This window comes from Balaenoptera musculus, chromosome 3, assembly GCF_009873245.2.
Source record: "Balaenoptera musculus isolate JJ_BM4_2016_0621 chromosome 3, mBalMus1.pri.v3, whole genome shotgun sequence".
In the NCBI taxonomy this organism is placed as follows: Eukaryota; Metazoa; Chordata; class Mammalia; order Artiodactyla; family Balaenopteridae; genus Balaenoptera; species Balaenoptera musculus.
The window spans coordinates 74,182,070-74,208,016 of record NC_045787.1 but is presented as its reverse complement, the minus strand read 5'-3'; the positions used below and the strand labels follow the sequence as shown (position 1 = coordinate 74,208,016).

Genomic DNA, 25,947 nt, shown 5'->3' with positions numbered 1-25,947 from the left:
GCAAGGCCTGGGGCAAGGCTGGGAAACCTCACACCCTAACTTCTAGTTCGAGGAGCTTGGTTTTAAGAAGTTGGAAAGTCAGTGGGAGTTAACTTCGTGGCCTTCGGCAGCTTTGAAAACCTCCGTCCACAAGGCGGGAACAGCACAGTTTAAAACGGCTGTGTAGTCAATAAGAAAAAAATTTTTTTGGAAGACTGTATCTGGAGAGTTTTCCCAGAGATTGTTTTATAATCTCTCAATTTACAGAGTTGCTGTGTATCTCGCCACTGGTACACTGAATAGTATCTTCCTTCAGACAGGGATTGAGAAACGGAAATACCACCACCCTCGAGCCAAACTTGTGAGGACTGATTGCAGGGGAACTGGTGCTCCAGATGTTGCACTAGAGGCGCTGCGAGTGTGAGCAGGTAACGTGGAGAAGAGTGACATTGTTAACAGAAAGCACCTAATTAACAGTGACTTCATTTGATTGGAAGGATAAAAAAGCCTTTTTAAATCAATCCAGATTCACTGGCCTAAACTCAGCCAATTTATGAATATGTAGCCTGACTGGGGTCTGCTTTCTTTCAAAGATGTCATCTTAGGGGTAATAGCATAGGTGAAGTCATTTGGTTACACTGTGGAAACTTTTATAGTGCCTTCCTTGGGAATTTAATTCAGTGCTTCTTCATTTTATTAGGAACAGACTGACTCCATCAACTGTGCTCTCCCTGTTTAGAGGCAGGACTCCTTGAAGCAATTAGGTTCACCAATTAGCATAGTTTTACTGACCCCAGCAGCAGCACTGCTCCTTAGATTATCCATTTCTTCAAAGTCAGGGAAAAGCTGGAGCACAACATGCTTCCCAGGTGTCCAGGTGGGGGAAATAAACCCACAAGCAGGGTAGCACAGCAGCGCAAAAAGCTTTCTAATATTCCCTAAGTGTTTGCTTCAGCAACTTTGGTGGATTCTTCTCCCCTTCTCTGATTCTGGATCCTGTAACACCTCCATCTCTTGACATACCCTGTAAAGCCTCTCTCCTTTGGTTGTATTTTGGCAGAACTGCTTTTGAGAAAGTGAATTGTCTCCTTTCTTTTCTGTCCGCTTGCGTGCTAATGATGCTCTGGACACTGTTAGGGTCCAGAGAGAGGACAATGCTGAAGGGCCACTTTAAACCCTGAGGTGAGAAGGTAAGGGCTCAGCTTTTTGGGGGTGTGTGCACGTGTGTGCATGCATGCACCTCAGGACCTTTGAGGAGAGGCCGGAGGGTGGATATTGGAGATAAGTTATTGCTTTCCCTAATGCTGAAGGTTTTCCTGCAAGACTTTGTTGCAGTCTCTTCATTGTGACCTCAACTAGTTGGTGGCCAACATCTTTAATAAGTGTCTGGAGCCCAAAGCAGTCTGAGGGAAAAGGGGCTTTGGTCTTGCCACTGTCAAGGGTATTGAAGGGATTACATTTACCTGGCTATTGTCTCTCTCTCTCTCTGTCTCTCTCTCTGTCTCTCTGTCTCTCTCTCTCTCTCTCTCTCCCTCCCTCCTCTCTCACTCTCACACTTTCTCTCCCCCTCTCTTCCCCCCACCCACCCCCTTCTCTAAAATATATATTCCTCTGTTAGATTTCACTAGATTAAATTGCTGACAGTTCATCAGTAGCAGCAACAATGTAATACCCCTAACCTTATTAAATCAATAAATACTAGATCCATGCATTGAATTAAAAATGCATCAGCAGGTCTAGGAATTGCAATCATATGGCCATGGACCTCAGAATCGAAGATGCCACTCAAAAATTGACTAGTTAGCATTTATTTAACCTTTTTTTTTTTTTTTTTTTCTGTTTTGGATCTGTGATTAAATATTTTGGGCTTTTAATATTTTAGGGACCATTGTGACAGGTTTGTTTCTGTTTACTTATTTCTTGAAAATTCTTTTCTTTCACTAACTTCTCACATTTAACCATGAAACAGATGCATGCATTTAACAATAGTAATACACTGTGACTTTATAGTTCTTGTCATTAGTTTTCATCTAGGGAATATACTTTCACTCAGAATACATTACTCGAGGAAGATATACTCAGGTGTGTACATTTCTACATAAGAACAAATAAATTTAGATGAATATGTTTTTGTATATAAATAAACAAATATAGTCAGTGTAAATGTATTACTGTACATTGATTATAAGTTTATTTAAAAAAACCCCCACATTTAAATTTATCTTTCATTGTCTATTATGAGCCAGAGAGCTATTTATCATGATGAAACAAGTTATTTATTTATAATCTGGTTGGCTTGTTGGAATTTATACCATGAGAGATGGAATTAAAGTTTTCATGTCTTTGAACTTAACACAGTACTTAGGAAGTTATACATATCTTATACCTCAAATGTGGTTTACCAGGAATTGGCAGTTAAGTTGTAGGTTAGTAGGTGAATTTACAGTTAGTCCCTACTGAAAACAGAGGATGTGTTTAACACCTAGAAATTTAATGGAAAAAGTAATATTACTCTAGCCAGATATTTGTTCATACTGATTAATGATGCTAATTATTTTAAAACATTCATCCCATCCCTTATTGACGTCAGCCAGCATACATGGTACTGAATTCTGAAGATACAGTCATCAGGCTTTGGGTTCACCACACTGTGAAAGAAAACAATCTTTATTTGATGAAATAGGCAATCAACTGAAATCTATCCTCTTTAAATAAACTGATTCCTCAGTATTTTCCCAGTGTTGGTGTAAGTTGTTGTCTGTGATGTCCCCCAGGGCTCTTTCCTCTGCTCTCTGATTTGGTATATAAAAGCAGCTCTGAATGATGGATTACTGTGTCATTGCAGCCTGTGAAGGATTAATTTGTTTCATTGATTTCTCTTTAGGCAGATTGCCAGAATTTGCTGCTTCCCACCTTTCCGCAAGACTTCTAGAAGTAATAGACAGTAATAGCCTAAGACAAATCAGCTCCTTCACCTAAAAATAGAATCATGAAACTAGGAATCCTACAAAAGCTATGGCAAACTTTTTATTCACATATTGGGAGAGCAATTAATAGGCTACTTAATATGCTTTAGAAATATTTTTAATTGAAAAATTGCCTGACTTTGTGACTTAAAACTCATATTAATAGCTCTTAAGTAAGCATTTGTAATGTTTGTCCCGTAAAAGTTTTCTCTAACTTGTAAGGAAAAGAATGTTTAACTCAGGAAAAAAAATGTGATGTCTATGTGAGTGACAGATATTTTTCTTTCTATGCCAGATTTTAGGATCAAATAGCATGTCAACATAACTTTTAAGTCCATTAAATATTTATAAGAGTATTTGACCCAAAGAATTTTTAGACACTTTGGACAAGGACAGAGAGTATTAGAGCATGGAAATAGAATTGTTTAACTGTTTAAAGAAAAAGTATCTTTTTCTGATTAAGAAAGTATCTGCTCATAATAGAGAATTTGCAAAAGTTAGATATGATATTTTGTGTGTTTTTCTACGACTTTTTCCTCCAAACATTTTATATATATGTGTGTGTGTGTATATACACACACACACACATACACACACCCCATAGATATAAACTGTGTCCTGCTTTTCTTCAGTTGGCATTATACAATGAAAATTTTCCTATATAATTAAAATTATCATTAAAGTCATTTATATCTCTGTATACTGTTTTAACATATACGATTTAATTAATCATTGTTCTACTGTTAGAGAGTTAGGTTTCTAATTTTCCATTATTATAAATAAAGTTATGGAGAATAGCATTTAAAATAAATCTTTTATCATCCCTCTGGTTAATTTCCTTAATATATTATTAGAAAAGAAATTACTTGGATTGAGGCTATAGACTGTTTTTTAAGAGTCTTGATATGAACTGCCAAATTGTTTTTCAGAAAGGTTCTTCCATCTTATACTGTTTAAAAACTGTTCTCTGTAGAGGCAGCATTCTAATGCATGATACAGGAGGAAAGAAAACAGAACAACACTCTTTTCCTTGTGCTCTGAAAGCAGTGGTAACATTTTGCATATACTTAGTCTCTCAGAAGTATTTTCCCAACCGCAGATGTGAAATAGGCTGGCTATATAAATCTATTTGTTTCCCTTCTGTAGTGCTGAAAATTATATTGATTTAATGATCTCAAGTTCTACTTTTTATGCAATTAGTTGTGTAGTAAAAACTAATATTGTCGTGTGCTAATGTCTTTTTTCCTCTATTGTGCTATGGTAGTAGTCCATGCAGTATCAGCAAGTTTATGCTTTTCCTGTGCTTTGGTGAAAGGAAAAAGGAACATCTGTTTCCATTATATATCTGCATCATAATGATAACAGTTAAGTAGCTATTATGGTAGAATACAGTAAATATATTTCGCTGAATGACCTATACTTTCTTGTTGGAAAATTTCAGAGATTTCAGAGACACTTAGTTTTTACAGGTAGGTTCCATGTAGAGGTTTAGAAAGGCCTTTGCTTACTTTTGGTAAACCACTGCAGTTCCTGTTTGTCTCATTGAAAACAAATAAACAAAGAACTGTGATGATTAAACACTTGGCTCTCAGGTGAGACTCAAATATATTTCTCTTAGGCATATGTTTAGAGTACAAATTATTGGGTATTTCTCTCAGTATTCTTAAATGGGTTAATCATGCTATTAAAAATATAGTTCATTTTGTGTTTTGTGCGATTTGTGTATTTTTAATGTTTTACTAAGCCGGAGATTAGATTAGCAAATAGTTATATATATATACTTACAGCCTGTTTTACCCTTTTTTCCTTATATTAGGGGACATAGTGATATTTACCTCTTAAGCTCGACAGGAGAATGTTTGAAACCACACACTGTTTCCACGGACCTTTAAAATTCCAGAGAAATGTTTTCATTTATTTCACTCAGACTTTGGTTAAAGATGTTTTGGTGGTTACTTAAGAAATGATTAGGAAATATTCCAGACAAAACATGGTATATAAAGAGAAACAAACACCCATGTACTCCAAACTCAATTTGAGAAATAAAATGTTACCAGAACAATTGAAGCTCTTCCTGATTATATTCCCTTATGGCTTCTTGAAGAGATGATCATCTTCCTAAATTTGATAATTATCAACCCTTTTGCCTTTTATGTACTTTTTTTTACGTGGTTTAAAAATTTGACATAAGTGACTTGTCATTTTAAACAAATTTTAAAATGTTGGAGCTGCAACAGCTGTTAGAACCCTTTTAATCTAATCGCCTGTGACTGGGTATACTTCTCTGCTTTACTGTCCTCATCTGTGAAGTTGGGGATAGTTCTACGTGTTCTCTGATATTTTTCTAGCCATAATTTAAAAAAGTTTTTTGAGTACCTCTTGTTTTCCATATGAAACAATAAAACAAACAAAAGACAGAGGCCCAGAGTGGTTAACTAACTTGCCCAAGACCATGTAGGTAAATCACAGAGCTGGGAATAAAATTCAGTTCTTTCTACTTCCATTCAAACACTCTTTTCTTCAGTCCACATTGTCTGTCATCTTTGGGTACTGGCTCACTGACCGCTGCTCTAGCCTGTGATTAAAGACGATCCACAGGCATGTATGATTTTGAGATTGTGCATGCAGGAAAGGTATTTTTCTCTTAGAATATCTTTTTTTGTGGGGAAGAACATTGAAGTCATATCAGCCTGGAAGCTACTTATAGAGTGAGAAGACCGTGTGTCCTGCAGTGCCTGTGATTCCCTTCTATATTTTCCAGACTTTCCTGGAAAGAATGACAGTTTGGATATAATGAGACTTTCCATAGGCTCCTTACCCTACAGTTAATTTTCTGATCTTTTCATGGTAACTGGACCAGGAAAATAGGGAGGGGCACAAACATAAGTGTCTCTTTACATGTACGTGTATCTAAATTTCAAAATCTTTTGGCAGTCAGGTCTTTAACAAATTACTTCTTCCTTTTTTATGTAGCTTATGCTATGGTCAAATCACAAATGACTTTCTTTTTGAAAATGAGTTTGTTTCTTGTTTCTATTTAGCAGCCAACTTACCAGAGCACTAAAGTGAAAGTAGTGCAAATAGAATAATGTGGAAACATGTTTTTAAAATCCCTTTGGAGCAAAACCCCATTCTAAAAATGGCAACTTAGAATTACACGCATGTTCGTTCTCTTTCAGGTTTTTACTCTAACAAATTTAATTCATGCTTAGTTAAGATGAGTAAGCTTGAGTCATAATATTCACACAGACAGTGCCATGCCTCTCGTATGAAAAAGTAGCAGTATAACTAGAAGTGGAGTTATGTGTCCTATTGTAAAACCAATTTTGCCCCAAATCTGTTGCTTCTAGACCAAAAAAGTTGATTTAATCAATTGTTTGCTTCCTTCTGTAAATACGTACTTGGAAACTTGTAATAGTAGTTACTCTTTTTAGGGCCTGTGAAGCTACTAATAGTAGCTTTGTCAATGCTATAAATATTCTCAAGGTAGTTGTGTTTTAACAATAAACCAGATAACACATTTTTTTCTCAATCTAATTGATTGATTTTAGATCAATTAGCTTATGTGTTCAGCAGCTTCTAGTAGGAAATTTCCCCTAGCATATTAGATTGGGGAGGAGAGACCCAATGTAATCAGACACCAGTACCCCTTTTATTTAGCCATTGCTTACACTCACTGAATATGATTTCTTTCATTTCTGTAGCATTTCTGTCTGGAGAGAAAGCTGTGGTATATATGTATATGTGTGTGTAAGTATTTCAAAAGGCAGTTCTTGTCTAGTTGAAAGTTCTGGTGAACATCTGTAGTGTGTAATATAAGGAATTTTTACACTGGTTAAATTTCCCCATATTGCTGTAGCAGGTAGGTGAAACTCAAGAGAAAAGGTGTAGGTAAAGGAAACTAGCCCCTGACTAACCTGTTTTCTTCCTGACCACAATATGAATCTTGATGATGGTGGTGAGTATACAGAATTTTAACCACCAAATCAACAATGCTTAAATCAGAGAGATCCCAGTGAGACACAAGAATGTATAGTGTATATATAGACCACATATGTTACCTCACTTAGTTATAATAGCTCTTGTAGAAAGGTAGTGTGCTGTTTGCAGAAACAACGACCAGATATGGTAAAAAGATAATTTTCTTTTGGCCATATATACTACCAGGATTATAGGTCCTTTGATGTCTGCACTGTTTCTACTCAGTTCTTAATGACTTCACTTTACTTATTTATTAAAAAAATTTTTTATTGAAGTATAGTTGATTTACAATGTTGTGTTAGTTTCTGGTGTACAGCAAAGTAATTCAGTTATACATATATATATTCTTTTTCATATTCTTTTCCATTATGGATTATTACAGGATATTGAATATAGTTCCCTGTGCTTTACAGTAGTACTTTGTTGTTTATTTTATATATAGTCATTTGTATCTGCTAATCCCAAACTCCTAGTTTATCCCTCCCCCACCCCATTTCCCCTTTGGTAACCATAAATTTGTTTTCTATGTCTGTGACTCTGTTTCTGTTTTGTAAATAAGTTCGTTTGTATCATATTTTAGATTCCACATATAAGTGATATCATATGGTATTAGCCATAAAAAAGACTGATGACATTTGCAGCAACATGATTGGACATAGAGATTATCATACTAAGTGAAGTAAGTCAGAAAGAGAAAGACTTCACTTTAGGCCAAGTTGAGATTATTTTAAAACCAGCGTTGGCTGTATATTTTCTACTGACACAGCCAATATACACTTTCGGGCTGTGACCTTGGAATTTGTCTGTGGCTTACAAGGGATAGAATTTTCTTCTACTAATGTTAGAATTTGCACGTTGTAAAATTTTGTCCATGTCCTGTTTTGAATTTCCAGCTCTTTAGGATTTTCCTATTATTTGATTCTTAGGAGAATTATGTTACAGTTGTGCTTATTGTTCTTGAGGTATAGTTAACACTTAAAGTTCTTGTCATGCTTAAGGCATGTGAAGTAGATAAAGGCAGAGCCCCTGCTCTCGGGGATGTAATTGTCTTTTGCCAATAATTTAACAGATTGTATTTTCTTAATATAATGAATTTGTGTGATTTTATTAATATTACTATATTAGGACTTTAAAGGAAAAAAGAAAATATACTTAGTTTTCTGTTGCTGTTCTTTACCTTTTGAAAAAATTCTTAGAATTATAATTTGAGCTCAGCCGAAGTGTTATTATAGTATTCTTTTTTATTATATAAGTTTCAAGTGTATGGCATTATAATTTGACATTTGTATATACTACGAAGTGATCACCACCACAAGTCTAGTTGACCCCTTCATCCATTTTACCCACCTCTCCCCACTCATTTCCCCACTAATCTGATCTCTGTATTTATTAGCTTGTTTTTGTTTTATTTTGTTTGTTCTTTTTTTTTTTTTTTTAGATTCTACATATGAGTGAAGTAGTATGATATTTGTCTTTCTCCATCTGACTTATTTCACTTAGCATAATACCATCAAGGACCACCCATGTTGTTGCAAATGGCAGGATTTCACTCTTTTTTTGTGGCTGAGTAAATTTTCATTATACACACACACACACACACACACACATCCCACATCTTTTTTATCCATTCATATACCATTGGGCACTTAGGTTGCTTCCATATCTTGGCTATTGTAAATAATGCTGTAATGAGCATAGGGGTGCATACATATTTTAGAAATAGTGTTTTCATGTTCTTCAGATAAATACCCAGAAGAGGAACAGCTGGGTCATATGGTAGTTCTTAATTTTTTGAGGGATCTCCACATTGTTTTAGTACCATGTTATTCTTTTTTTAATTTATTTTTTATTGAAGTATAGATGAATTACAGTGTTGTATTAATTACTGCTGTACAGCAAAGTGACTCAGTTATACATGTATACACATTCTTTTTCATATTCTTTTCAATTATGGTTTTTCACGGGATATTGAATATATTTCCCTGAGCTATACAGTAGGATGTTGTTGTTTATCCATTCTATATATACCAGTTTGCATCTGCTAATCTCTAAATCCCAATCCACCCTTCTACCACCCCCCTCCCCCTTGGCAACCAGCAGTGTGTTCCCTATATCCTTGATTCTGTTTCTGTTTCATAGATAGGTTCATTTGTGTCATAGTTTAGATTCCACATGTAAGTGATATCATATGGTATTTGTCTTTCTCTTTCTGACTTCACTTAGTATGATAATCTCTAGTTGCATCCATGTTGCTGCAAATAGCATTATATCATTCTTTTTTATGGCTGACTAGTATTCCATTGTATATGTGTACCACATATTCTTTATCCGTACATCTGTCGAAGGACATTTAGGTTGTTTCCATGTCTTGGCTATTGTGAATAGTGCTCCTATGAACATAGGGGTACATGTGTCTTTTTGAATTATAGTTTTGTCTGGGTATATGGCCAGTAGTGGGATTGCTGAGTCATATGGTAATTCTATTTTTAGTTTTCTGAGAAACCTCCATACTGTTTTCCACAGTGGATGCACCAGCTTACATTCTCACCGACAGTGTGGGAGGGTTCCCTTTTCTCCACACCCTCGCCAGCATTTGTTTTTTTTTTTTTTTGGAATATCTCTCTATTTATTTAGGTCATCTTTATTTTTTTAAAATGAGTTATCTATTTTATACATATTAGTGTATATATGTCAATCCCAATCTCCCAATTCATCCCCCCCATCCCCTGCTTCCCCCCCCTTGGTGTCCATACATTTGTTCTCTACATTTGGGTCTATTTTTGCCTTGTACACTGGTTCATCTGTACCATTTTTCTAGATTCCACATATATGCATTAATATATGATATTTGTTTTTCTCTTTCTGACTTACTTCACTCTGTATGACAGTCTCTAGGTCCATCCACATTTCTACAAATGACCCAATTTCATTCCTTTTTATGGCTGAGTAATATTCCATTGTATATATGTACCACATCTTCTTTATCCATTCGTGCATGTGTCTTTTTGAATTATAGTTTTCCCTGGGTATATGCCATGTAGTGGGATTGCTGGGTCATATGGTAGTTCTGTATTATTAAGGACCCTCCATACTGTTCTCCATAGTGGCTGTATCAATTTACATTCCTACCAGCAGTGCAAGAGGGTTCCCTTTTCTTCACACCCTCTCCAGCATTTGTTGTTCGTAGATTTTCTGATGATGCCCATTCTAACTCTTGTGAAGTGATACCTCATTGCAGTTTTGATTTGCATTTCTTTAATAACTAGCAATGTTGAGCATCTTTTCATGTGCCTATTGGTCATCTGTATTTCTTCTTTGGAGAAATGTCTCTTTAGGTCTTCTGCCCATTTTTTGATTGGGTTGTTTGTTTTTTTGTTGTCGAGTTGTATGAACTGTTCGTATATTTTGGAAATTAAGCCCTTGTTGGTCGCATCATTTGCAAATATTTCCTCCCATTCTGTAGGTTGTCTTTTCATTTTGTTTATGGTTTCCTTTGCTGTGCAAAAGCTTGTAAGTTTGATTAGGTCCCATTTATTTATTTTTGTTTTTATTTCTGTTTCCTTGGGAGACTGACTTAGAAAACATTGGTACGATTTATGTCAGAGAATGTTTTGCCTATGTTCTCTTCTAGGAGTTTTATGGTGTCATGTCTTATGTTTAATTCTTTAAGCCATTTTGCCAAAGCAATCCTGAAGAAAAAGAACAAAGCAGGGGGCATAACCATCTCAGACTTCAGACAACACAGTACAACAAGGCTACAGTAATCAAAACAGCATGGTATTGTCACAAAATCAGACATATGGATCAATGGAACAGAACAGAGAGCCCAGAAATAAACCCACACACCTATGGTCAATTAATTTTTGACAAAGGAGGCAAGAATATACAATGGGAAGAAGTCTCTTCAGCAAGTGATGTTGGGAAAGTTGGACAGCCGCATGTAAAATCAATGAAGTTAGAACACACCCTCTCACCATACACAAAAATAAGCTCAAAAAAATACTGTTATTCTTAATATAGTATCTTGAATAAATAGAAAATGGCATTTGTTAACTTTAAATAAGTTTAAAAAAAATACGATCCAAGAATATTTTTTATACTCGGTTTAAATTAAGTATGCCAGTTATCTCTCTGTAAATAAAAAAATAATTACATAATAATGTTTTCTGAAAAGTGGACTTTATGTTCCTTATTTAGCAAGAAGCACGTTCATTGTTTAAAGAAACTCAATTACAAAGTCTATTTGAGTTACAGTTAGGACATATACTAAATATGAAGGCAAAACATGTTTTCATAAATATTTACAAAAATACCTGTGTTTGGTCTTGACCCCATGTTAGCTTTGCTGCTCATATTATTGAATTCATTACAGCATTGAACATGTTTTTACAGTTCACCAAAGTTTATTAAGAGTACTAAGAGTAATTTAGTATTTGGCTTTCTTACACGGAGAAGTGAGTTGTTGATACATTTTCTTTTTTTTTTTTTTTTTTTTTTTTTGATACATTTTTCTAACAAATTTGACCAATGTAGATAGCTGTTTTAGATGGAAAGGTTAACAAAAATACCACCATTCTCTCCATAGTAATTGCAGTCTTTTTGGCCTTAATTATGTAGTTTCTTTCTTTCTTTTTTTTTTTTTTTTGGCCACACTGTGTGGTCTATGGAATCTTAGTTCCCTGACCAGGGATTGAACCTGGGCCACGGCAGTGAAAGTGCCGAGTCCTAACCACTGGACCACAGGGAATTCTGTCTTTTATTTCTTGATAAGTAGATGTGTAAGTGTCAGTTTATAAGTATTGCAATGAGCAGTGGAGGTATAATTTGTATCTTATGAAGAGTGTTTGCACGATATAACAAGGTTCTTTTGAATTTTGGTGATCAGTTGGGTTTTGCATTATTTAAATATTTCTCAAAAGGAGTATACAAATTCCAAAATGAGTCCCTTTTCAATTGGTTACAGTTTTGGGATGTATATTTTACATATGTAAGATATTTAAGAAGAGGCAGAAAGCACATCAGTAATACCTGGTAGAAGGTTATAACGGATTATGCCATACTATTAGAGTTAACCTGATGTCGGTCTAAGTTGTAAAGGTAGTTTTTCTGGACTGGCTAGAACTTAGTGATCTGAGGGTATTAGGGATTGGTACTGTACAGCTTTGAAAGTCACACACCAAAGATGTCTGTGACAGCCCAAAGTCACCAAGATCCTATTTGTATCATTCCAATATTAATGAGTTTAAATGTGTTTTGAGTTTTGACAAATAGTTTTAAAATTCTGAAAGTCCTACATTTTCTAGTAAGAAACTAGTCAAAGGCAATATTTTTAAATACAGTACATATGATCAAGACATTTGTTCTTACATAAACTTGCCTAATTGTTTTACCCAAGAGAAGTATAAAAAAACCTTAATTTATGAATTTTACTTTATGTATAAGTAGTAAAACCCTATTATCATCAACCCTATTTAGCATTATATGCTAAACACATTTCATATATTATTCCCATTTTACTGATGAAGAATTTGAGGCTCAAACATGGTTAAGTATTTGCTCAAGTCACATAGCTGATAAGTAATAGAACAAGAATTTGAATTGAAGTATTTGTCACTCCAGAACCCATTTCTGACCTGTGCTGACTTCATTGCTCCTTATTAAGTAACTCATTATACTACTTTTTGATTTTATGATGGGTCAAGTCGTATTCTTACAGGTACATAAAAATGCATAGAGCAACTCTCTTAAAAACATAGGAAAATCTGTATAATTTCATGTTATGCTCATGTCCTAGTATCTATAGGATGCTGTCATTCTCCAATGTTTGATTATGTGATGCTGTATGTATAAGTGGTACTATATAGGATGAAGGTTGACTCATACCCCCTTCAGAGTTTTTTGGCATTCAGTTGGTTTAGCTGTTAAATAACACTTTTGCTACAAAATTTAAAAATGAGTAGCAAGAAATTTTATTTCTGATTGGCAATCTTTCTTCAGAATGTTTTCATCTTTAGTGACTTTCAGGGGAAAAAAAATCGTTTCCCTTTGTGGGTGTATATTTTGCTAGGGCTGCTGTAACAAAGTACCACAAATGGGGGTAGCTTAAGCAACAGTAACTTATTGTCTCTCAGTTCTGTAGGCTAGAAGTCCAAGATTAAGATGTTGGCAGGGTTGGTTCTTCTGAGGGCTGTGAGGAAGAGAATCTATTCCATGCCTCTTTCCATAGCTTGTGCTGGTGTGCTGGCAGTCTTTGGTGTTCTTTGACTTGTAGATGCATAACCCTGACCCTTGCCTTCATCTTCATGTAGTGTCCTCCCTGTGTGTATTATTGTCTCTGTGTCCAAATTTCCTGTATTTATAAGGACATCAGTCACATTGGACCCTAATGACCTCATTTTAACTTCATTATCTGCAAAGACCCTATTTCCAAATTAGGTCACATTCATAGGTACTGAGGGTTAGGACTTCAACATCTTTTAGGGGGACACAATGCAACTCATAATAGTAGGCAGTTTCTTCTGAGATAATAGATTTGAAAACTCTTTTGTAGTGGTTATATGCATAAATTTGCAGTTTATCAAATCATTGGTGTAATTATAGGCACATATATCCATAAATGAGTCATGTCTGAATATTTCTTTTAGAATAGGACTGAGTTTGCACTAGCATTCTCTTTTTTTATTCACTAGTATTCTTGTAGAAAATCGTAGGAAGAACAAACTGGAGAACTATTCAGGAAGGATTTCAATAAATAATATGATTGTATGTCACAATGTGTGTGGCAGGTAATGAGCTATTGGTAATGTATGTATAAGATCATTATAGCTGGCGGTATGATGAAGTTGGGATTTAGGTAGGCATTCAGGGTAAGAGGATGTTACAGAAGTAGAAATGGCATGGGTTTAGGTTCTGATGTAGGAATGAGTATTTTATGTATAGTGGGCTGTGGTGGTGAAGGGAGCCTTTGGAGCCAATTATGTTGTCAAGGAATCCTGGCTCTGACCCTTTAGGGTTAATGCCAGTTGTAGCTTTTAAGTTTCAAGGAATTGCCCTAAAATTTATTTTTAATTCTAACGTGTGGAAAATTTCAAATAGATTAGGAAGAAGAAGAAAAATATAACCTGTAACCCCAATACCCAGAGCTAGTCATTATTAATATTTTGGTATCTTGATACAATTTCTATGAAATTCCTGCTATGCTGTTTTCTTGAGGTTATATCACATAAACGGTTTTATAAAATAAATTAGAATCTGTAGTATTCTCTAAATTTATATCTGAATTCAAGATCCGCTGGGTAACAAACCTAATGGTCATTGGTGAATTGGGTCACCATAGTTCCATAAACCATTAAAGTCAAGTCAGCTTTGTCTTGTGATTTGGTCCCATGCCTCTAGTCTTGTCTTTCCTCCGATCTTTCGCACTGCTGCCAAGATCTTTTTAATGATCATGTCATGCTCTTGGCTTACCTCCTTTGGTCAGGACAGAGGTCCAGCTTTTTAGCATAATAAGGCATCTCTGTGATCTTTCTTATGCCTTTTTTCCCCCTCATCTGCTACCTTCCCAAAAGCTTCTTGAAGTTCTCAATATATTGTGTACCCTTTTGCATACCTATAATTTTTCACCTCTTCCTTCTGCTAAGAATGCCCTTTCTCTTGTTTGTCCCTCTGTTCAGCAGCTACTCATTCTTTAGTATTCATCTCACATGACATTTCCTCTCTAAAGCTTTTATTCTAAGACAGTTTCCCTCCCTTTTAGTATCTGTAGCACTTTCTATAAAACTCGTTATAAACTGATTTCAGAGTACTATAATGGCTATTTTCCATCTTTATCTTTCTTACTAGACTGAGTTATTTAAAGGCAGGGATCATGTGTTATTTACACTAATATCCATGGAACTTAGTATGGTACCTAGTAGGTGTTTGAGCAAAACATTTATTGAATTAATAAATAATGTTGGACTTCCCTGGTGGCGCAGTGGTTAAGAATCCGCCTGCCAATGCAGGGGGCACGGGTTCAATCCCTAGTCCGGGCAGATCCCACATGCTGCTGAGCAACTAAGCCTGTGCGCCACAACTACTGAGCCTGCGTGCCTAGAGCCTGTGCTCTGCAATGAGAAGCCTGCGCACTGCAACGAAGAGTAGCCCCCACTCGCCGCAACTAGAGAAAGCCCGCGTGCAGCAATGAATACACAATGCAGCCAAAAAGAAATATAAATAAATAAATAAATAAATAAATAATCTTGTCTTTTCATCTTATACTGTCCTGCCAGGAATGGTATCCGTAGGTAGAATAAGTGATTATTTTGGGAGTGACAGGTGAAGGAGTAAGACGACTAGTTCAATTCAACTTATCAAACGTTTATTAAGCATTTAAAAATGGTAAGGTGCTCTGCTAGGCATTGTCGAAATGGGAAACCAATATGAAGAGGAACTTTGGGAGTTTGCAGCCTAATTCCCAATTTTGATGAGTTGGTGAGGGATGATGATAAGGAATGTAATGAAGGGTTGATAAGGAGAATGATCCTTTAAAACAGAATTGTGGCTGGAAACATTTGTTATAGTGCCTTAAAATGAACAAAGTTTATTTGTTTACAGGTGGCAGTAGACCTGCATCGCAGGTTGTAGCAGATGTTCTCAACATTTCTCTTGAAATTTCCTCATCTCCGTTTGCAAGAGGAGCCCCAGAGCCTCATCCCTGTGGTAGCTACCATGTTCTGGTATGATGCTGTGCTCTTCCTCTTCATCCTTCCTGTTCTAACAGAGAATCTGGGGTAGAATTTAGCTGTTTGTTATTGTAAGCAACTATGTAGAAATGGAAGTGGAATGTTTCAATAATATTGATATTGTGATTTCTTTGAGATTGTGTACTATGCCTTGTTATTTTTATACCTGTCATAGAATCCCCAGGTATAAAAATTAAAAAAATAGTGATTGCCTTGCTCATCATAGGTACTTAGCATTGTGATTTTGTTTGAATTGTATCCAGTTGTTAGCTGCTTCTTAGTGAATTTTTTTTCTTGTTTTTTTAATTAAAAAAAAATTGAAAAAAATTTTTTTTGGCCACAGCACCTGGCTTGTGGGATCTTAGTTCCCTGACCAGGGATTGAACCTGCACCCCCTGCATTGGAAGTGCGGAGTCTTAACCACTGGATCATCAGGGAAGTCCTGCTTTTTAACGATTTTTAACAAATATTAATCTCTTACTCCCTTAAATAATAAAGAAGTACATAACATTAATTTTACTTATACTAAAAACTATGTCTTCAGCAATGTTTAGCTAGCTCCTCAACTCTTATGAAGGAGATTCAACTGGCAGCTGATAAAATTCCATATCAGGAGTATTTATTTATAAAACCTCTGTTCTGCATTAACATGAATGAACACTGAAGCTAGTAACAAAATTATTTTTTCTTCATAAAAAGTAGAAGTATTTTTCAGAATTCTGGGAAATGTCGAAGTAATTTTGGCTGTAGTCATACTGCATTTAATGCTATTGAGAATATTGCTAACATTAACAAAAATATTCTGTAATTTCCTCAGTTATTGCTACTGGTGATGAGGGATGTAAAGTTGGCACGCATTCATGTTTTGAGCATTTTCATTATACACTTTGGATTTTACATGTCGGAAGCAATTTTTGTTTTAGTTAAGACAGCTGAGAACATTTTTACTTAGGGATAGAGGTCAGGCTGTGATTATTTGTATTTTTAGGTCAGTGATATATAGAATACAATTAATATATCAGAGTAAATACATGTACAATTTTGTATGTAAGTATTATACAGTATTTATATATTATTGTGACTTTATTTTTAGTTCATCAGGACACAGTGGTTGGGACCAAGGCATGGGTTTCATTGCTATATTGACAATTTTATTTTGTTATTTTCTGCGACAACTGGTAACACTTATCTTTCAGGTATAAGCTGTTATTCACCAGGGAGCTTTGGCAAGAGAATGGCTGTATCAGGAAGTCCATCTCCACCGTGGAAAAACAACTTGAAGCTTGTCTTTATTGATGGTGAGTCAGTGTCATCTTCATACAGGAAAGATCATGCTAGTATTATTTCATGTTTTCAGTGTTATCAAACAACAATTTGGTTTAAACTTTGTTTTGTGAGACATCATTAGGATGTTGAACCATAATGCTTCATTACTTATGTCTAAAGGATTGCATAAAAGTCAACCTAATAGTAAAAAGGAATGGAAGTAATAATTTGGTGTTTATGAAATATACCTAAAAGTAGTTTGATTAGTTTCTCTCTCTCGCCTCTATTCTTATTTCTATATAACACATGCTAGTTAACTTACAATTCATGACTTTTATTTGAATAAGTATTGGCTAGAACAGAATCACATGTATTATATGCTTATTTTAAAATATATTACTGATTTCAGGAAATTTCAGAATAACTGCAGTGTAATTGTAAAGGTTCTCTCCCATTTTCAAATACATAGATTATTTGGTCTTTCAGCTGGTAGCCATTGTTAATGCTTGCCTCAGGTTTGCTATCCCAGAGATACAGTGGATGACTACATATATACGTTTAATATTATCACAAGAGTGATAATGATTTCAATATTAGATTTCAATAATAAGTCCTTAAGTCTTGACTTAAGGAGTTATTACTTTCCTTAGGGAAGGCCACATGTGGTCTGGTGTTATAATCAGTCTAAAGTTGTATAAAGACTATTTTGCTTGAAAATTATGAAAAGTAAGTCAAAGAATGAGCCTATTTGTTATCACATTTAAAGTTCTATTTGCTTTAAAATTGTGTAATTCTTATGTCATGCCATCCTGATTAAAATGCTAATAATGGCCAGTATTATCAGAGTGACAAATTCTTACATAGTTTAGTAGTTTTACATTTTGAAAAACACTAACTTATCATATTACCCCTTTAGTAATATGCCAAGCTTTAAGTTGGTTTATATTTTTTATATTTAATAAGATTATACTAATAACTGTAGTATATAGTATATATCTATTATATAATTCAATGCTTATATACTATAATAACTTAATAATATTATATTATGTATATTTAATAAGAAATATATATTATTTAATAACATATATTAGAGGTCAAATGTTCTTTGGCCATCAGCTTATGTTATAGTTTTAACTGAGGAAATAGTATACAGTGAAGATATTAATAGGAAGTTTAATGCTTCTGATAGTAACGAAATTCTGTTAAATGATTTTACTTGTTTTAGGTTATATAGAAACAACTTAAGAAAATACACTGAATCAGAATAAGCTATCCTGAAATAGCATATTCACTAAATAATTTAAATAAAATAAGGCGAGTGTTGAGGGGGTTGGAAGGAATGAAATTTTCTTTGCTGAAACTATAAACACTAAGACTTTTAATTTCGTAGGAAGACATTAAATACTCTGGTCATCAACTTGTATATCCTTTAGCCTATTTAATAGTCAAAAACTTCTAAGTAAATATGTGTGATTTAATTTGTGCTGCTGAGAAACAGTGATCAAAAGTGGCAATAAAAGTCACATAATGAAATAAGAATACTAAAAAAAAAATCCAGGGATTTTACTGTGGCTCATTATTCATTCCATTTCTGGCAGCCTTCATGATTACAAATCACTTGATTGACTAACTAGACATTCTCAAAGTGAATTATGAATCAGGTTCATTTTTCCTGGTTGATAGTTGGCACATGCTGTAACTCATACTTTGTGATATATCAAAATCTTGTAACAGAAATAAGAGATATAATCAACTCTTTATTTCAGGAAAACTAAATTGCGTTTTCAAAAAATGAAATGTTGCTAACATTTTAACAACACAATGTAATTCCCGCTTTAGTTTCCCAGGGTGGAAATCACAGTGGTGACGTTATTTTTCAGTTAAAAAAAATCTTTAGAATGATTTTCCATCAGGCGTAAAACTCCTATTGATATCAGTCCTATAGGCTGCTTGGGCAGTTGCCTGAGCTTAGGTTGCAAAAACAGTTACATTTCTTTCTTAGTATTTGAAAAATGCATGTTGGAGGAATGGTACATTTTTAACATTTTCCTTTGTAGGAAATGCATTTTCCCCTAAATACCTAATTCATAATGAAGCCATGATGTTGCAAACTTTAAAATGTGAAGCATTTTAATGCTTATTAATAGAGAGGGTCTCTTTTTGAGTAGAGAAAAGGATCCATAGTGACCTGAATCTTGAATCTTTCCATTCGTAAAACCAAATCAAGGGGGTCAATTCTGCTTTCAAATGAATTTTATTCTCTTTTGACTTATTAAGAGTTCTTCATGCATAACTACACTGACAGTTGAATGGCAGAAAATTCCTGTAGTATAACTGCATTTTCTTTGATCCCATCCACCAAAGCAATTGAAAATAAATGGGTGCTCCATAATGTGATTTATTCAAAATTTGAGAATTTTGCACAAAATTCAGTCATTGCCGTAGTAAAAGTGAGGTCCCTTCATTGAAAATTCTGAGGCTTGGGAATGTAGAGCCCAATTGTTTAACAGTATTATTATGAGATCCTCTTACTAATAAAAATATTGTGTATGATAAAGTAATTCTGTGTTACTTATAAATGCAAAATCATCAGTTAATGGAAACTTTGCATATATAAGGATCATAGAATTGTACTGCCATAATTTCCCTCTGTGTAAAAGCACAGTAATTAATATCTCAGAGTTCCAATACCTTTTAACTTACTTTCTTTTATGAATAAGATTTATTTATATTAGAACCAGAAATTGTTTTATTGCTGTTTCATTGTCCTTAAAAATGTTTTACAAAACTTTTTTCTGAATAAAATTCTTCTACTATATTATTTTATATGAAAAGGTGGAATAGTAACTTATAATTACACATCATTTTATAAACACAGCTATAAGCTTTTAATTTTAATGTTGTGTTATCTCTAGAATTGTCTAAAGTTCTTGAATTTATGCTTTAGTCACCTTGAAATTTCATTTTTATCCCCTAACACCATTAATTATGTGCCTAGTAGTTAAAATTGCTATTAAAATCTTTTATGGGATTAAAATTTTATTCCTGATTAGGCAATGAATTATATATTTAATCAGTTATTATATTCATTTAAAAATTATGACCAAAAGATTAATTCTCCAAAGATGTTTTTAACAATATAAACCATTCTAGTAGAATTGGAATTAAGGAATTAGAATTGGAGAGACAAAGGAACAATTTACTAATTATAGAAAAAAAAACATAAAGTCTTTTATGCCTTTGGTAGATTTTGTGAAATGACCATAAACTAAAGTGGGGCCGTAAAATACTGTCAATTTTCCAGCCTGGCTCAGTGCTCTTTACCTCTGTGACATAGCTGTACATTTGGAATCTAGAAACATTTATTGTACTTCTTTAGGTATATTGAGGTAAGCAATATATAGTAAAATGGGCTTTTGTTGCTGTGGCCTGGCCATAAGACTTGGGAATAGAAGAAGACTGGGATGGAAAGGAGGAGACAAAAATATTTTCTTAAGCCACAGAAATGGACTGAATTATTTTGACCATTTGTTTATGTTGACTTAATAAAATAGATTTCTAGGTTGTCTCCATTTTGTGATGTACAACCTGATTGCTTCCATTAATTGATTGCCTTGAACAATTTAGCATTAGTATAGTCATTGTGAGAGGGGATGGAAGTATCTGGAGATTATAGGAAAACTGAAGTAAAATATTCAAGAATAAATTTCTGGTATTTGCATTTCTAGGTAAATGTTTAAAGGGGTCAGGATGTCCAATATAAATAAAATCTGCCAAAGGCTTGTGTTCCAGAGTTTACACTTTAACCCTTGACATTTATTCTCCCTCCCTTTTCTCACTAAATGTACAAGAAAATAAAATTTGCATTTTTGTAACATGGTCCAAGCATCTCATATTACGTAAATATATATTGCATTTCTCAATATCAACATTACATTGGTATCCCTATTCTAGTTTTGTACAATGGAAGTGGCAGTTTCTATCCTGGTAATATAAAGTGAATTTTTAAGTAGCATCCGATATATTAAAATTTATGGCCCTTTTGAGTATTTTTGGTTAAATCCTTCCTTGGCATAGATTTGATAAGATCTTTATTTCTCTTGTTTAGGTATATGCTAAAGGGTGGAACTACAGATTAGTAGGTGTGGAGTACACAATTATGATATCTTACTTTTTATTACGTGAACACTAATATGGTATAAGTGCATGCTGTATGATTTTAGGCCTGTATGCTATTGATGTTATGGATAATCTTTAAAAGAATTCTTTAAGAACCTCCTTTTGGACTTCCCTGATTAAGACTTTGCCTTCCAATGCAGGGAGTGCGGGTTCAATCCCTGGCTGGGGAGCTAAGATCCCGTATGCCTCGTGGCCAAAAAACCAAAACTTAAAAAACAGAAGCAATATCGTAACAAATTCAATAAAGACTTAAAAAAGAATCTCTTTTTAGTTGGATTTAATGATATATGGTTAAAAAATGATACATGGTTTTGATACTGAGAAGTCTGTATGTTATTATGCAAAAAAATTCAAGGGACTTGAATTTTGAAGGTGATAGATGCTGGTTGGAATCAGTAATTTAGGATTGATATCAAAGAAGAACAGAAAAAAGGCATTTTGTTTTAGTTAAAACTAAAGGTTGAAAGCAACATATAATATTATTTTTGGTGTATTCTACTTTTGATGTCAACTTTGTACTTTAAAGCAGCAGTCCCCAACCTTTTTGGCACCAGGGACCAGTTTCGTGGAGGACAATTTTTGCATGGACCCGGGGGTGGGGGAAGGGGATGGTTCGGGCGGTAATGCGAGAGATGGGGAGCCTCAGATGAAGCTTTTCTCGCTCACTGGCTGCTCACCTCCTGCTGTGTGGCCCGGTTCCTAACAGGCCGCGGACTGGTAGCGGTCCGTGGCCTGGAGGTTGGGGACCTCTGCTTTAAAGCCTCAAAACAAATCGTTCACTTTAGTTGGTGTATTAGTTAGGATTCTCCAGAGAAACAGAACCAATAAGATATATATAGCGTATACATATACACACATGCATTTATGATTTATTTTAAGAGAGTGGCTCGCATGATCGTGGGGACTTGGCGCGTCTAAATCTGGTAGGGCAGGCTGGCGGGCTGTAAACTTAGGCAGAAGATAACGCTGCAGTCTGGAGGCAGAATTTCTTGTCTGAGACTTTGCTCTTAAGGCCTTCAGCTCATGGGATGAGGCCCACCCAAGTTATTGAGGGTAATTCTGTTACCTAAAGTCAGCTGACTGTAGATGGTAACTATATCTACAGATAACGCCTAACACAGTAACACTAACAAGTGTTTGATTAAATAACTGGATATGATAGCATAGCCAAGTTGACACATAGAATTAGCCATTAGAGTTGGTCATTAAAAAAATTGTTTATGTCACAAGTCACAGAAATGCCCAGGGTCAAACTATCACCACAGAACATGTTAGGCAACTTTCTTGAAATGAAAACTATCATTTCCAGAGATAATAGCTGATATCCATATGTTCATTAACAAATATTAATTGACTGCTCTGTATGTGCCTATACTGGGAAAGAATGGCATGCAAGACCATGAATGGACTCTACTTTCACGTAGTTCACTGATTAATGTTGATGCTTAGGAAAAAGGCAAAAAGTGGTTGTTAACACAAAAACGAATCTACTTGACAGAAGCCCAGTTTTCCTCTGACTTATGTAAATTTACATACACAAACCTTATGATATCTCAATGTGTAAAATAGTCAGCTTTCCCTTTGATTATTTGTATTACTTCCATATTGTTCTTTAGAGATTTCTAAGAACAATTTTGGAAAATTTTCATATTTTAGTTCATTGGTACTGTGGAACTGACTGTTTTTAAAGCACCATGCCCTTTAATCTGTAAGTAGAAACTCCTCTCTGTATCAATTTACATTGCCCTTATGTTTATTTATTATGTGCTGTAAAAATCATAATAAAAACTCTTTTAAAACTGAGAACTATTATATGCTAGATACTTTATAAAATGTCTAATTCCTTCATTCGTAGCTCTGTTTTAGAGATGAGGAAATCGATGTTCAGAGAGGTTAAATAACGTGCCCATGGTTATACAACCTGTAGGTGATGGAACATGGCTGAGACTCAGTTCTGTCTGGATCTGAAGCCCATGTTTTTTTCCCTCTCCTACCCAACTTGTCTTTGTATGAATCTTCTTAGGTTGGCTACTGGATCTCTTGGAACAGCCTATATAATTATATATTTCTCAGACTATAAGGATCCCTGTTAGTTTTCATTATAATTTAGGGCTAAATAAAAGTTTCTGTCTTCTACTGAATATACAACTTTTGGCAAATGACTAAAATGTGCTATTTCCCTTTTTGCCTTGGCTGCCTATAAGCTCAAGTTTAACATTTTTTAATAAATTTATTTATTCATTTATTTAGTTTTGGCTGTGGTGGGTCTTCGTTGCTGCACCCAGGCTTTCTCTAGTTGTGGTGAGCGGGGGCTACTCTTCGTTGCAGTGCAAGGGCTTCTCATTGTGGTGGCTTCTCTTGTTGCAGAGCATGGGCTCTAGGCACGTGGGCTTCAGTAGTTGTGGCATGCAGGCTCAGTAGTTATAGCTCACGGGCTCTAGAGCGCAGGCTCAGTAGTTGTGGCACACGGGCTTAGTTGCTCTGTGGCATGTGGGATCTTCCTGGACCAGGGCTCGAACCCGTGTCCCCTTTGGCAGGCGGATTCTTAACCACTGCACCACCAGGGAAGTCCCAAATTTAATATTAATACTACTCGCTTTTAGTAATTTCCTCATCTGTGGTTCCTTGTGTAACCATGTTCTACATTTGTTCATTTAATTACTGAGCTGTCCTTTATCTTTAGTTTTAAATTAACCTGTTGTATAAAATGTTTTAAATTATAAATCCACACAGTCTTTTAAAGAAGGGAGGTATGGATTACAGATAGATGAAAATGAATACAGAACATTTATTTATTATTTTGTAATCTGATTGCTTTGTTTTTTTCACTGATGCGTCCATGTGCTTAAAACAATACATAACACATAGTAGATGTTAGTGAATGTGTAGATTGAATTCATATACCCTTCTCTCAGACATCTAGTTGATTCCAAGCAGAGTTTAAATTTGGTTACATTTAATGCATTTACTGATGTGGTAGACTTTGCTGTCCTATTTTTCACTTTCCATTTGACATGGTTTTTCTGTTTTTCTCTCCCTTTTTACTTTCTTTTGGATTGATGTGATGATTAATTTTATGTGTCAACTTGACTAGGCCACAGGGTGCCCAGATAGTTCATCAAACATTGTGGTGTGTCCATGAGAGTATTTCTGAATGAGATTAACATTTGAATTGGTAGATTGAGTAAAGCAGATTGCCCTTCCCAATATGGGTGAGCCTCATCCAATCTCTTGAAGATCTGAATAGAACAAAAAGATGAGTAAGAAGGAATTCCTATTGCCTTATTGCCTTTGAGCTGGGACATCAGTTTTTTTGTTTTTTTTTTTCCCCCACCCTCAGACTCAACCTGAAACATCTTCCTGGGCCCCAAGCCTACTGGCTTTCAGACTAAGACCATACTATTGGCTCTCCTGGTTCTTAGGCCTTTGGACTTGGACTGGAACTATACCATCAGCTCTCCTGAGTCTGCTGATTGCTGACTGCAGATCTTGGGACTTGTCAGCCTCCAAAATTGCATTGGCCAATTTTTCATAATAAATATTTCTCTCTCTCTCTCGACACACACACACACACACACACACACACACACACCACCCTTTTGGTTTTGGTTCTGTTTCTCTGGGTAACACTGACTAATACAATTGAAAATTTTTTTATTATTCCATTTTCCCTCTAATAATATAGAGGTTATACATTCTGTTTCTATTCATTTATTGGTTACTCTAGAAATTATAATAAATGTAATTATCAAAGTATCAAGTCAATCATTACCTTCAACTTCCTTCTGGATAATATAAAGACTTCAGAATACTTTATCCCCAGTCCCCCTCTCCTGAACATTGTTGTGTTATGTTTATTTTTAACCCCACGAGACTTTATTACTATGAATTTTTATACTTGATATTTATGTATATATACTCACGTATTTGTCACTTTTATTTGCTCTTGGTTCTTTCTTGCATGTTAGGTCTTTTATCTGGGAGCTCATTGCTGCTACCTGTAGTTTATCTTTAGCATTTCTTCTAGAGAGTATCTGCTGATGACACACTCCATTTTCATTGTTCTGAAGAAGTCTCTATTTTGTGTTCATTCTTTAAACATATTTCGCTGGGTATAAAATTCAGGGATGGCAGTTTTGTTTGTCCTTGTGTTTAAGATCTCATTCCATTGTTTTCTGGTTTTCACTGTTTTTGTGATGCCAGTTACCAGTCTGACTTTCATGTATGTACATATGTATGTATATTCATATATGTGTGTGTATATATAGCTTTGGGGTATGTCATATAATTTTGCATATTAATTTAATTCACCCATTTCAAGTATATATTCAAAGATTTTTTTAGTAAATTTAGTAAGTTGTGCAGCCATCACCATTGATCAGTTTTGGGGCATTCCTGTCACCCAAATAAGATTCCTTATGTTCATTAACTGTTAATCTCCATCCCCTCTCCTTTTTTCTGAATTGAAGTATAGTTGCTTTACAGTGTTGTGTTAGTTTCAGGTGTACAGCAAAGTGATTCAGTTGTATATGTATATGTATATATATATTCTTTTCCAGATTCTTTTCTATTGTAGGTTATTACAAGATATTGAATATATTTCCCTGTGCTATGTAGTAGGTCCTTGTTGTTTATTTATTTTATATATAGTAGTGTGTATCTGTTAATCCCAAACTCCTAATTTATCTCCCCCACTTTTCCCCTTTGGTAACTTCTGTCCCTTCTCCTTTACTCCAGACAATACTGATCTATTTTTTTTCTCTGTAGATTTTCCTTTCTTGGAAATTTCATATAAATCAAATCATACAATATGTGGTCTTTTGTGCTAGTATTCTTTGACTTAGAATAAC

General features: G+C 34.7%; 1 long non-coding RNA gene across 2 annotated transcripts in view; it reads left to right on the top strand.

The window, feature by feature from the left end:
- The first annotated feature begins 249 nt into the window (after nucleotides 1–249).
- LOC118891796 overlaps nucleotides 250–25,947 on the top strand; it is a 142,683-nt gene continuing 116,985 nt past the window's right edge. For both annotated transcript variants that reach the window (XR_005019171.1, XR_005019172.1), the window contains exons 1-3: nucleotides 250–407; nucleotides 15,522–15,643; nucleotides 16,846–16,947. This is a non-coding gene — a long non-coding RNA (uncharacterized LOC118891796). The remainder of the gene's footprint in view (nucleotides 408–15,521; nucleotides 15,644–16,845; nucleotides 16,948–25,947) is intronic.